The sequence below is a fragment of the Dermochelys coriacea genome, chromosome 5, assembly GCF_009764565.3.
Source record: "Dermochelys coriacea isolate rDerCor1 chromosome 5, rDerCor1.pri.v4, whole genome shotgun sequence".
NCBI lineage: Eukaryota > Metazoa > Chordata > Testudines > Dermochelyidae > Dermochelys > Dermochelys coriacea.
Window position 1 is genome coordinate 37,197,916 of NC_050072.1, and position 13,206 is coordinate 37,211,121.

The window sequence follows — 13,206 nt, forward strand, 5'->3', positions numbered from 1 at the left end:
GAAAGAGCAGCTCCCTTCTTCAGAGCCTCATTATGGAGCATGGCTTGTGGGGAAAAGGGCTGAGTGACACACTGCATAATGAGAGGGGAAGTAGCTGGTCTATCCATATAAAGGTTTCAGAAAAAACTGCAGTTAGGTTATTATTCATGTGATTAGCTGGAATGGAGGATCGGTTGGGACTGAGGCAGGGGGAGAGAGGGAAAGAGCTGAAATATGGTTGGGAGGAAGAATAAGGAATTTTTAATGGCCACGAGGAGGAAAGAGGGGAAGATTGGGAAGAGAAGAAGGTGAGAAAAATGAGTTTGGAGAGTGGTGCATGGGGAAGAAAAGAACAGGAAGGATCATAAAAATGATACCACAATAGCTGTTGCCTTCCAAAGTAAAAGGAGATGGCGGAGGAGAACAATAGAGAGAAATGAGGAGAAAGAAGCATAAACAAACGGTAGGAGGTAAGGGAATAAAGAAACAGAAAGAGGGAAAGAAAGCTACACTCACAGTGCAGTCAGTGGGAGCCTTTCCTGAGTAAGGACTGCGGAGGCAGGCTTTCATGTATGTGTGTAGCTAAAATATTTCAAGCAGGTATACTGAGTTCTTTATGGGATTCTTTGATGTACAGTTCATTGAGAGGTCAGACTTCCCCGATGCTTGCAGGATGGATAGTGATGCGGAGTACTGCATATTTCATGCTCTTATCAGAACACACACAACCTCTTTGTGTTTATTAATACTGAACTTCCGTTCTTGTCAGCTTTTAAGTGTTTAAGGACTCCAAAGACAGAATGCGTTCATTTCACCTTCGCTGACATTGATATAATGGTGGAAATGAGCATTAGTGCAATAAGGTGAAAGTGCTTGCAGCGATTTGTATTGAAATTAGGATTAATGTTCCTTACTATGATGGTCTGTTAGAGAGATCGGCATTTGCAACATGGCATTTTTGTGTTGCTCAGTGTTTTGGGGTGAAAGAAGGAGGAAAGATACCATTTTAAAGAAGCAATTATTGCAAAAGTAACTTTTCGTGCCCCTTCTGCTGCTATTGAGAGCATTTGCATTCAATCAGAGCAGGTAGAACAGTGCAAACACCAATTATTGTGGACAAACTCCAAATAGCTGTGGAATTGGATCATCTTTGTGGCCTTTGATTGTTTACTAAATACTTCACACAAGAAGGTGGGTTTTTTTGATCACAAGAACGTGTGGGGACTGGACTTTCTCTCCTAGAAATATTCTTTTTTGCAGGTAAATGAGTTAGGTTATTTGTGAGCAAATGAGTTTTCACTTTAGTCTTTAGTCCTCAGTTTTAACAGATTCGCCAGCTACCTAGTAAGCAGAATACTATCATTTGCTTTAACTGACTGTGAATTCGCACTCTGTGAGCATTGAACAGCAAATACTCCAAAGCTCACAACTAGAGCTGGGCAAAGTTTTTTCACTGAAACTTTTTTGGTTTTGGCAAAAAATGCAGATTTGGCATCACCAAAGCATTTTGTGATCTCATGTCAGTTTCACTGAATTTTTTCAGTCAAAAATGCCCCTAAAATAAAATCAAAAGATTTCATTTCAACATTTTTGAAATGAAACTGTCACAGGATGACTGGACCCCTTAAGGGCAAATGGGGCCAGCCCTACCTGTGTCATAATTAGCTGCCTCCCAGGCTGAGGAGGCAGGACTAACAGGGTCTGCCTGATGAACAACTGGGCCTCATAAAAAACCAGCAACAACAAAAACCTCATGGGAGGAGCTACAGGAAACAGGTTAGGCTCCTGTGGGAGACCCTGGGGGTAGGGTCAATAGGAAGCAGGGAGTTCCCAGGGAGATGCTGCCTGAGTCCTGTGGGAGGGGGGAGGCAGGGAGAAGCTGCTAGGGAAAAGAATCTGCAGGGAGAAAGCCCTGCAAGGCAGTGCTCAGCTAAAAGAGCAAGGCAAAGCTCTGCAGGGTCCAGTAATAGGGGGCCAAGAGCAGCGAACTCCAGTGTGAGGGACTCCAGGGGAAGCTGCCTGGAAGGATCAGCTCTCTTTGTCAAGTTCTTCTGTCCAGATATGGACGGGTCACAGTGCTTGCTTATACACACCAGATGTGTTCATCATAAAACCCTTTAATGCTTTCCCAGGTATGGCTGATGCTCATTTTAAATAAGGTCTGTTATACACAGTGCCACCTAGTGGCTGAATAGTGTAATCATAGGCATCAACTCCGTGGGTGCTCCAGGGCTGGAACACCCATGGAAAAAAAATAGCGAGTGCCCAGCACCCACCAGCAGCCAGCTCCCTTCCTCCCCCCAGCGCTTCTGCCTGCCGGTGGCCCCGCCGATCAACTTCTCCCCCTCCCTCCCAGTGCTTCCCTCCTTCCATGATCAGCTGTTCCGTGGTGGGCAGGAGGCGCTGCGGGGGGGTGGGGGGAACACTCTGGGGAGGGGGTGGAATTGGGTGGGAAGAGGTTGGGTGGGACCTAGGGGAAGGCGTGGAGTGGGGGTGGAAGCTGCAGGGTGGTGGTCTGTGGGAAGGGGTGGAGCCTGGGGCTAAGCACCCTCGGGGCAAGGAGGAAGCTGGCGCCTATGAGTGTAATACAGTTTAGCGTTCCATTATATCTTCCCCCTTTAAGTTCTACATTCCTGCCATTTACAATATTTATACTTTCCACTGTCTTTGAAGTTCTGTTCTGTCAGTTAAGTGTCTCTGAATCACACTCATTTTCTAATTACACAAACACACAACAACTTGGTCATCTGGCTGTCAGTTAGTTGGAATGACTGGCTGTGGTTGGTTTGGAATCTTAGTCATCAGCATCTTGTTCTGCGTCTGCCAGCTGTAGCGTTTGATCTGTTCTTTGTTCTTTCTGAGGATCAAACTATAGATGTAAATGGTTTCTGTTGAACTCTCCACTGTTGGTCTTGACCACATATGATCTAAGTGCTGAATTCTTTATGAAAGCTGGAGTTGTCCATCCTTTTTTCTCCAGCCAATTTGCATGAGCATGGTCACCAGGTTCTAGATATGACCATTCTCTCAGCATTTCCTGTTGTACAAGTGTCCATAAGCTCTTTTTCCCTTTTTATCCAATTTTTGCTACTCTTTTCAAGACTGGCCACTTTGGAGATCTGTTCTGAATTTGGAAGAGAATCTTGGTTTTGAGTTGTCTTCCCATCAGGAGTTGTGCTGGACAATATCCAGTACTGCTTTTGGTGTTGATCTGTAACTCAGGAGAGCAAGAAATGAGTCTTCCTCCTGTAGGATTTTCTTGGCTGCATGTATAGCTCTGTCACCTTCTCCTTTCACTTGCGAGTAATGTGGGCTGCTAGTAATATGATCAAAATCATATTTCATTTGGAATGACTTAAATTCCGCTGCAGTGAATTGCGGTCTGTTCTCTGTCACTAGTTGTTCTGGAACATCAAAATGAGCAAAAGTGCACTTTGGTTTCTCAATAACATTGCAAGTTATAGCTGGAAAAATAGTCCATGATGACCAGGTAATGATGATGTCCTTTGAATCTGCATAAATATGAAGCTAGTTTCTTCTAAGGCCTCTCTGGTAGAGGTGTTTGTACATTGTCAAAAAAGTGAACAGAGTGTTGGGAATCATTAGGAAAGGGATAGATAATAAGACAGAAAATATCATATATTCTCTATATAAATCCATGGTACGCCCACATCTTGAATACAGTGTGCAGATGTGGTTGCCCTGTCTCAAAAAGATGTATTGAAATCAGAAAAGGGCAACAAAAATGATTAGGGGTATGGAACGGCTTCTATATGTGGAAAGATTAATAAGACTAGGACTTTTCAGCTTGGAAAAGAGACAGCTAAGGGGGGATATGATTGAGATCTATAAAATCACGACTGGTGTGGCGAAAGTAAATATGGAAGTGTTATTTACTCCTTCTCATAACACAAGAACTAGGGGTCACCAAATGAAATTAACTGGCAGCAGGTTTAAAACAAACAAACAAGAAGTATTCACACAACACACAGTCAACTGTGGAACTCTTTGCCAGAGGATGTTGTGAAGGCCAAGACTATAACAGGGTTAAAAGAAGAATTTAGATAAATTCATGGAGGATAGGTCCATCAATGGCTATTAGCCAGGATGGGCAGGGATGGTGTCCCTAGCCTCTATTTGCCAGAAGCTGGTAATGGGCTAGGGGTCGATCACTTGATGATTACTGTTCTGTTCATTCCCTCTGGGGAACCTGGCATTGGCCACTGTCGGAAGACAGGATGATGGGCTGGATAGGGGTGACCAACCTGAGCCTGAGAAGGAGCCAGAATTTACCAATGTACATTGCCAAAGAGCCACAGTAATACGTCAGCAGCCCCCCCATCAGCTGCCCACCCCTGCTCCCAGCGCCTCTGCCCACTAGCAGCCCTGCAGATCAGCGACGACTCCTCCCTCCCCACACCTTCTGATCATCTGTTTTTTGTGGCATGCAGGAAGCTCTGGGGTGGGCAGATGGAGGAGCAAGGGCACTGCAGGGTCAGGGGAGGAGGCTGGAAGAGGTGGAGTGGGGGCAGGGCCCGTAGCAGAGCCAAGAGTTGAGCAGTGAGCACCCCCTGGCCCATTGGAAAGTTGGCACCTGTAGCTCCAGCCCTGGAGTTGGTGCCTATACAAGGAGCCGCATATTCACTTCTGAAGAGCTGCATGTGGCTCTGGAGCCACAAGCTGGCCATCCCTGGGCTAGATGGACCTTTGTTCTGACCCATTATGGCCGTTCTTATGTCTCCTAAATTGATTTTGTACTGGATCTCCTTTCAAAAGTCCAGTATACTCAAATCTTCCATTGAGTTATTCCTTCGTTCTCAGTATTTCCCATCATGACTGTCAAACTGTACTGGAGAAGGTGGATGTTCTTTGATCCTTTGATCACACACACTCTGTCTTTGTAAGTTGTTTCTGTGGTGAACTAGCCCATGCAATACAGAAAATCTCCAGGGCTAGTCAGAGCTGTGTCAGGTGACTACAGCTCAGGGAGGGGTTGATAATGATTGTAAGTCCCTTCTGAGATGGCTGTGATATTAGCTCCTGAGTCAATTTTAAAGTCAATAGTCTTGCCATGAATATTTGGTTTCACTCTTGAAGCAGGTTCTGTGTCATCACAAGTGATAGATCCCAGAAACAATGGCTCTTGATTGTCTGTAGAATGAGTGAACTCCCTGACTGCTTTCATAATATTTTGCACCGCAAAAAATTATATTTCCAGTCTGTCCATTCTGAAGGTTTGTCAAAGCTGAAGTTCTTTGGGGGGTGTCTGAGATCCTGCAGCCTTTGATGCTGTTTTCCTTCTGTTTCTGTTTTGAGTTTACTCCTGACACCATGTGATGTTCTTCTATGCCAGATATGGACTGCTCACAGAGCTTGCATATACACACCAGATGTGTTCATCATAAGATCCTTTAGTACTCTGCCAGCTATAGCTGAGGTTTGTTTTAAATAAGGCATTTTACACACAGTGCCACCTAGTGGCTGATTGGTTTATTACAGTTTAACATTCCATTACACTCTTTAAGTGAAAACAACAAGGAGTCCTTGTGGCACCTTTTGAGACTAACACATTTATTTGGGCATAAGCTTTTGTGGGCTAGAACCCACTTCATCAGATATATTGAGCGAACATACAGGAGCAGGTATAAATACATGAACGGATGGGGGTTGCTTTACCAAGTGTGAGGTCAGTCTAACAAGATAAATCAATTAACAGCAGGATGGCAAATATAACTTTTGAAGTGGTAAGAGAGTGGCCCATTACAGACAGTTGACAAGAAGGTGTGAGTAACAGTAGGGAGAAATTAGTATTGGGGAAATTAAGTTTAGGTTTTGTAATGACCCAACCACTCCCAGTCTCTATTCAGGCCTAATCTGATGGTATCCAGTTTGCAAATTAATTCCAGTTCTGCATCTTCTTGTAGTCATCTGTTTTTGAAGTTTTGTTGTTGTTGTTGAAGAATTGCCACTTTTTAGGTCTGTTATTGAGTGACCAGACAGACTGAAGTGTTCTCCTACTGGTTTTTGAATGTTATGATTCCTGATGTCAGATTTGTATACATTTGTCCTTTTGCGTAGAGACTGCCCTGTTTGGGCAATGTACATGGCAGAGGAGCATTGCTGGCACATGATGGCATATATCACATTGGTAGATGTGCAGGTGAACGAGCCCTTCATGGTGTGGCTGATGGGGTTAGGTCCTATGATGGTGTCCCTTGAATAGATATATGGACAGAGTTGGCACCGGGGTTTGTAGCAGGGTTTGGTTCCTGGGTTGGTGTGTTTTGTTGTGTGGTGTGTAGTTGCTGGTGAGTGTTTGCCTCAGGTTGTGGGGCTGTGTGTAAGCAAGGACTGGCCTGTCTCCCAAGGTCTGTGATAGTGAGGGATTGTCCTTCAGGATAGGTTGTAGATCCTTGATGATGCACTGGAGAGGTTTTGGTTGGGAGCTGTAAGTGATGGCTGATGGCATTCTGTTACTTCGTTGGGCCTGTCTTATAGTAGGTGACTTCTCGGTACCCTTCTGGCTCTGTCAATCTGTTTCTTCACTTCACCAGGTGGGTATTGTAGTTTTAAGAATGCTTGATAGAGAGTCTGTAGGTGTTTGTCTCTGTCTGAGGGATCAGAACAAATGCGGTTGTATCTTAGAGCTTGGCTGTAGACAATGGATCATGTGATGTGGTCTGGATTAAAGCTGGAGTCATGTAGGTAAGTATAGCATCAGTAGGTTTCCGGTATAGGGTGGTGGTATGTAACCATCACTTATTAGCACTGTAGTGTCTAGGAAGTGGACCTCTTGTGTGGACTGGGTCCAAGCTGAGGTTGATGGTAGAGTGGAAATTGTTGAAATCTTGGTGGAATTTCTCAAGGGTCTCCTTTCCATGGGTCCAGATGATGAAGATGTCATCAATGTAGTACATGTAGAGTAGGAGTGTGTCAAGGTTCCTTCCCCGCTCTGAACTCTAGGGTACAGATGTGGAGACCTGCATGAAAGACCCCCAAGCGTATTCTTACCAGCTTAGGTTAAAAACTTCCCCAAGGTACAAACTTTGCCTTGTCCTTGAACCGTATGCTGCTACCACCAAGCATTTTAAACAAAGAACAGGGAAAGAGACCACTTGGAGAAGTCTTCCCCCAGAACATCCCCCCCAAGCTCTGCACCCCCTTTCCTGGGGAAAGCTTGATGATGATCCTCACCAATTGGTACAGGTGAACACAGACCCAAACCATTGGATCTTAAGAACAATGAAAAATCAATCAGGTTCTTAAAAGAAGAATTTTAATTAAAGAAAAGGTAAAAGAATCACCTCTGTAAAATCAGGATGGTAAATACTTTGCAGGGTAATCAGATTCAAAACATAGAGACTCCCTCTAGGCAAAACCTTAAGTTTTTTTGGGTCAAAAAGACCCAAAAAACAGGAATATACATTCCCTCCAGCACAGCTTATTTTACCAGCCATTAAACAAAAGAAAATCTAATGCATTTCTAGCTAGATTACTTACTACCTTAACAGGAGTTGGAAGGCTTGCATTTCTGATCTGTTCCTGGCAAAAGCATCACACAGACAGACAGAATCCTTTACCGTCCCCCCCCGCCCACTCCAGATTTGAAAGTATCTTGTCCCCTCATTGGTCATTTTGGGTCAGGTGCCAGCGAGGTTACCTTAGCTTCTTAACCCTTTACAGGGTTACAGGTGAAAGGGTTTTGCCTCTGGCCAGGAGGGATTTTATAGCACTGTATACAGAAAGGGGGTCACCCTTCCCTTTATATTTATGAGAGTGTAAGGGGATGAGAGCTGAGGAAGCATTGTTCTAATGCCCCTCTGCCATGTACATTGGCCAAACTGGACAGTCTCTACGTAAAAGAATGAATGGACACAAATCAGACGTCAAGAATTATAACATTCAAAAACCAGTTGGAGAACACTTCAATCTCTCTGGTCACTCGATCACAGACCTAAGAGTGGCTATACTTCAACAAAAAAGCTTCAAAAACAGAGTCCAACGAGAGACTGCTGAATTGGAATTAATTTGCAAACTGGATACAATTAACTTAGGCTTGAATAGAGACTGGGAATGGATGAGTCATTACACAAAGTAAAACTATTTCCCCATGGTATTTCTCCCTCCCACCCCACCCCCCACTGTTCCTCTGATATTCTTGTTAACTGCTGGAATTAGCCTACCTGCTTGTCACCATGAAAGGTTTTCCTCCTTCCCCCCCCTGCTGTTGGTGATGGCTTATCTTAAGTGATCACTCTCCTTACAGTGTGTATGATAAACCCATTGTTTCATGTTCTCTGTGTGTGTGTATATAAATCTCTCCTCTGTTTTTTCCACCAAATGCATCCGATGAAGTGAGCTGTAGCTCACGAAAGCTTATGCTCTAATAAATTTGTTAGTCTCTAAGGTGCCACAAGTACTCCTTTTCTTTTTGCGAATACAGACTAACACGGCTGCTACTCTGAAACATAAAAATGTTGGCATACTGAGGGGCCATGTAGGTGCCCATAGCAGTCCCTCTGACTTGAAGGTATAAATTGTCCCCAAATGTGAAATAGTTGTGGGTGAGGACAAAGTCACAAAGTTCAGCCACCAGGTTTGTTGTGATGGTATCAGGGATGCTATTCCTGATGGCTTGTAGTCCATTTTTGTGTGGAATGTTGGTGTAGAGGGCTTCTACGTCCATAAGGGCTAGAATGGTGTTTTCTGGAAGATCACCAGTGATTCAAAAGTGATTTTTCCTCCCTTGCTATCCTGCTGTTAATTGATTTATCTCGTTAGACTGACCTCACACTTGGTAAAGCAGCCCCCATCCTTTCATGTATATATACCTGCTCCTATATTTTCACTCCATACATCTTATGAAGTGGGTTCTAGCCCACGAAAGCTTATGCCCAAATAAATCTGTAGGTCTCAAAGGTGCCAAGGACTCCTCGTTTTTGCTGATAGAGACTAACATGGCTACCACTCTGAAACTCTTTTTAAGTGAAGAAGGAAAGACTTAAGGTGTCTCAGAAAGCAGGCTGAAGACTAACCCAAGAGCAGCAGCAGAATCTCTTGTTTGGCCTTTTAGTTGGACTTTTTAGACTTGGAATAGCTTAGTTGTTCTGACTCTCTTGCCCTTCCCTAATTAAGATTTCACTGCAAGAATGGGTGGTAGTAGTAGGAGGAGAGTTAGGAGAGAGAATGTTATTTTTCTGATAACATTTTGTTGGAGAGTGAAGAAATGTGGTAAAAGAAATCATGAAATACCTGAAAGTTCGTATGCTAGATGTGCAGTTTTTAGATTGAAGAACTCTTAGTGGACATAGTCCAGTTTGGCTTCTCTGTGGCCTGTGCAATGGAAATTGGTGATCCTCTTTCTAAGGATCACAAAACTGCCATCACGGATACCACTAATGGACACTACTGTAAATTGTCTTAGTTCACTCTCCTGGCCCTCTTGACCATCTGTTTGCCTCTAGAAGTAAATAGTCCCTCCAGTTAAGGGGTCAGACAAGCTGATGGAGCAGTATGTGAGAAGCTTGCATTGTTGCTGACTGGGCTGTACTTGTTCTGTGGATTGTTGACTTGAATTTCTAGCGCTGACTGACACTTCACAAGCACTGATTTAATTGTTAGTTATCTTAGAAATGATAAGATATAATATAATCTTGTCCCTCTTTGCCCCTAGTGGCTAGCAAGTTCTTGGGGTCTTGCTGGGCTCTTCCATTAGGAGGAGAAATTGGGATGATTCAGGTATTTCTTTGTTGCAATCCTGTTTATTTATAAAGAATATACACCAAGTCCTGTTCTCTGAACATAGTCAAAATAAACAGGTGGCTGTTTCCTGGCTCACAATTCCAAACCTGCCTTTCCAACCAGCACTCAGCCCCCAAATCTCTCTATTGGCTTCCTCTCAGGCCCCTGCTACCTGTGCTTCCCTGGCTTTCTCCTGGCCTTGCTCGTGCACACACAGACACAAACAGCTTCAATCCAATTAATATTCCAGGCCTGGTTTTGGAATCAGTTCTCAGAGGAACAACTGTTATTCTCCCTGACTGAGTTCTTGCTCGGACCTTCCTGTGATTGAGGTGGTGGCTTCTATTGTTTCAACTCTCTAGGGAGCTTAATTGCACGTTCTATTTTAGCCAGAATGAAAGGTGGCTAACATGCCCATCATCTTCATCAAGGTAGGTAATTTCCCATAGATAAAAGACAGATTGCTGGAAGATATCAATTTCCAATATCATCCAGCAAAACAATAATTATATCATAAATTCATATATTTTATAATCAATTACCTTTGCCAATCAAACTTGAACCAAGATCACAGTTTAGAAAAATAATTTTCAATATCCTTTAGGTGATTAATCATTTTCAGAAAAATGTATGCTTCTGAGTTGGCCTGTGTATAATACAGGATGTTTGCATTGAGATTAAACCCACATTTTCCTACAGGAGAAGCCCTGAAAAAGGTTCTAAAAACCATCTCTTACATCCTAAACATTGTTATTTCTGCACATAGGATTCAAAAATGGGGATCTTATGTATGTAAGTTCAGAGTGGTAGTGATTAGGTTTAGATTTGGACCAAAGTTTGCTGAATATACAAATATATGAAATGACACCAGTTAAGCCCTATGCCAGAGTTCCAGTAGAGAATTTAAATAAAGTTGTTTGCTGCTGATGGCCTTTTTTTCCCCAGCAGTAACATAATAGGTTTGATTGTTTTTTGTTATTTTCCCCAGTGAGATTTCTGCTGACTGTGTGTTTAAAAATGCATTGATTACTGGTGTTCTTAGCAACTATAATATGTTAGTCTCTAAGGTGCCACAAGTCCTCCTTTTCTTTTTGCGAATACAGACTAACACGGCTGCTACTCTGAAACCTGTCATTATGCAAAGCACTGAATTTAGCTATATGGAGTGGAAATCTATCAACTTCATGATAAATTTGTTAGTCTCTAAGGTGCCACAAGTACTCCTTTTTTTTTTAGCAACTATGGTTTTTCTTGGCTACTAAATCACAAAGAGACTGGCTGATTTGATTCAATCTGTTATGGATTATGCATCTGCACGTGAATGGTGTTGCAATTCAAAACTTAAATGTGAAAAATTGTTTCCCTGACAGCAGTAGGATGGGTGTCCTGCCACTGGAAAGTGATAAATGTTACAGTGCTGTTCATGCTGAATGCTTTAAAGGGATTTCAAAGTAGTCATTATAACCCTCAACTCAAGCAGTTTTGACAAATGTAAACTGAAAATGATAGCCAAGACCGTGTCCTTGAAAAGTATTGCACTAACTGCTACTAAACATGCTCTGCAAGGCTTTTTGTTTTTAAGCAATAAAACAATGTTTTAGATCTTTTGTTTTTAAATCTATTTGTAATTATGTTAAGTTATGTTTTAATCACATTGGAGGTGTATTTATCTAAGGGTTCTGTCCCCCTTCTTCTTGCAGCCTTACTTCTTTATGATTTCCATGGGACAAATTACACTGGATAATCTATAATACATATCCATGGCAGAATATGTGGTGCTTTTCAGACTGTTCTTAATTAAACCTATTTTGGATGGTAACAAGGGGGCTGTCTTGAGTGCTTCAGGCCCCAGCTGCTTCTTTGTAGTTGAAACATGTAGTGCCCTGGAAAATGCTGTAATTGAAATTGAGTTGCTTCCTTCATCACTTCACTCCTGTAATGCAGGTGGCACTGGAGTTGGCCTGATAGTCACTTTGGGTGGGGGACCCATGATCAGTGTGTGCACTAGCGCTTGCAGCAATGTGTGGCAGGGAATGTTTGTCTCATACTCCGTATTCGCTCTGCAGCCTAGGGGAAATGACTGAACCTCTAGCTCTTTATTTTCCTTCAGAGAAATCACTTACATTTTCAGGGACTCTGAAGCCATGTCATGTTAGTAACTATTTTTAGCACTTGTCATGAGGCACTCAGTTTTTGTCTTGTAAGAAGCATTGTCTGTTTGGAAGCAATTTTGCAAAAATAAGAAATGTGACCTTTTGTTTTTAAATACAGCGCAGTGACTCAGTCATTTTCACACATATATGCACCTTATGTGGCTGCTTTCTGATGATTGCTGCTCTCCCTCTGCTACAGTTCTCTGAGGGTTGTATCTTGAAAGAGAAGAATCAACTCAGCTGGCGAGCAACACCTTTATTTTCTTTGTGTCCTGGTGTGCCAGGTTAGGTTTACAGGTTGATGTGATCAATAACAATACACAGCTGTTACATAGCATGTTTCATCCATAGCTCTGAAATAGCAAATTCTTAGCAGTTATGGTTAAACACCAAATCTTCTCTTAGAAGATGTGCTTAACATCAGGTTGTGCTCCATTCTCTCTGAAGTCAATGTGATTTTAAGCACATGCTTAACTTTAAGAACCTTTTAAAGTACTTTGCTGAATCAGGGCTCTCTTCAGCAGCATTCACGTATGAGGCCTCTCCAAATATAATCTATTATAAATCAGTAGAATAGACTGGTAGTGTGCAACAGCTTTAGTTTTCAACTAGGGATACGTAAAGGTCTTCCTGGGGGTACATTGACTCATCTAGATATTTGCCTAGTTTTACAACAGGCTACATAAAAAGCACTAGCAAAGTCAGTTCAAACTAAAATTTCATACAGGCAGTGACTTGTTTATACTGCTCTATATACTATGCACTGAAATGTAAGTACAATATTTATATGCTAGTTGATTTATTTTATAATTATATGGTAGAAATGAGAAAGTTAGCAACTTTTCAGTAATAGTGTGCTGAGACATTTTTATGTCTGATTTTGTAAGCAAGTAGTTTTTAAGTGAGGTGAAACCTGGGCGGTACGCAAGACAAACCAGACTCCTGAAAGGAGTACAGTAGTCTGGAAAGGTTGAGAGCCACTAAGAGCACAGATGCTAACTCCGTTTATCATGGTAAGTGGATACAAAATAATGGTATTTCAGTGAAAAACTGGCACATACAAATTCATCCTACATGAACTGGTGACAATGAAGGTTTTCCCATGATTATCACAAAGTCTAAATCAGCATTAATTGAATGTTGTAAAGTGTTGCAGTAACAATAAAACCTGTATCTAATTCCCAGCTGAAGATATATTGCATCCCCATATTCTTCACCATATTTCCTTTTATCTCTCGGACAGGACAATTTTCTGTACAAGTAAAATATTGTGTGTGTGTGTGTGTGTGTGTGTGTGAGAGAGAGAGAAATATCATGAGACAAGGTGGATGCG

At 42.4% G+C, this 13,206-nt stretch overlaps 1 long non-coding RNA gene across 1 annotated transcript; it reads right to left on the minus strand.

Annotated features, from left to right (window-relative positions):
- Nucleotides 1–475: 475 nt before the first annotated feature.
- On the minus strand, nucleotides 476–12,608 carry LOC122460223. Its single transcript, XR_006281382.1, has 3 exons — nucleotides 12,467–12,608; nucleotides 4,574–4,579; nucleotides 476–490 (listed from the first exon to the last, which is right to left on the minus strand). It is a non-coding gene; the product is annotated as an uncharacterized LOC122460223 (long non-coding RNA).
- Nucleotides 12,609–13,206: the final 598 nt, after the last annotated feature.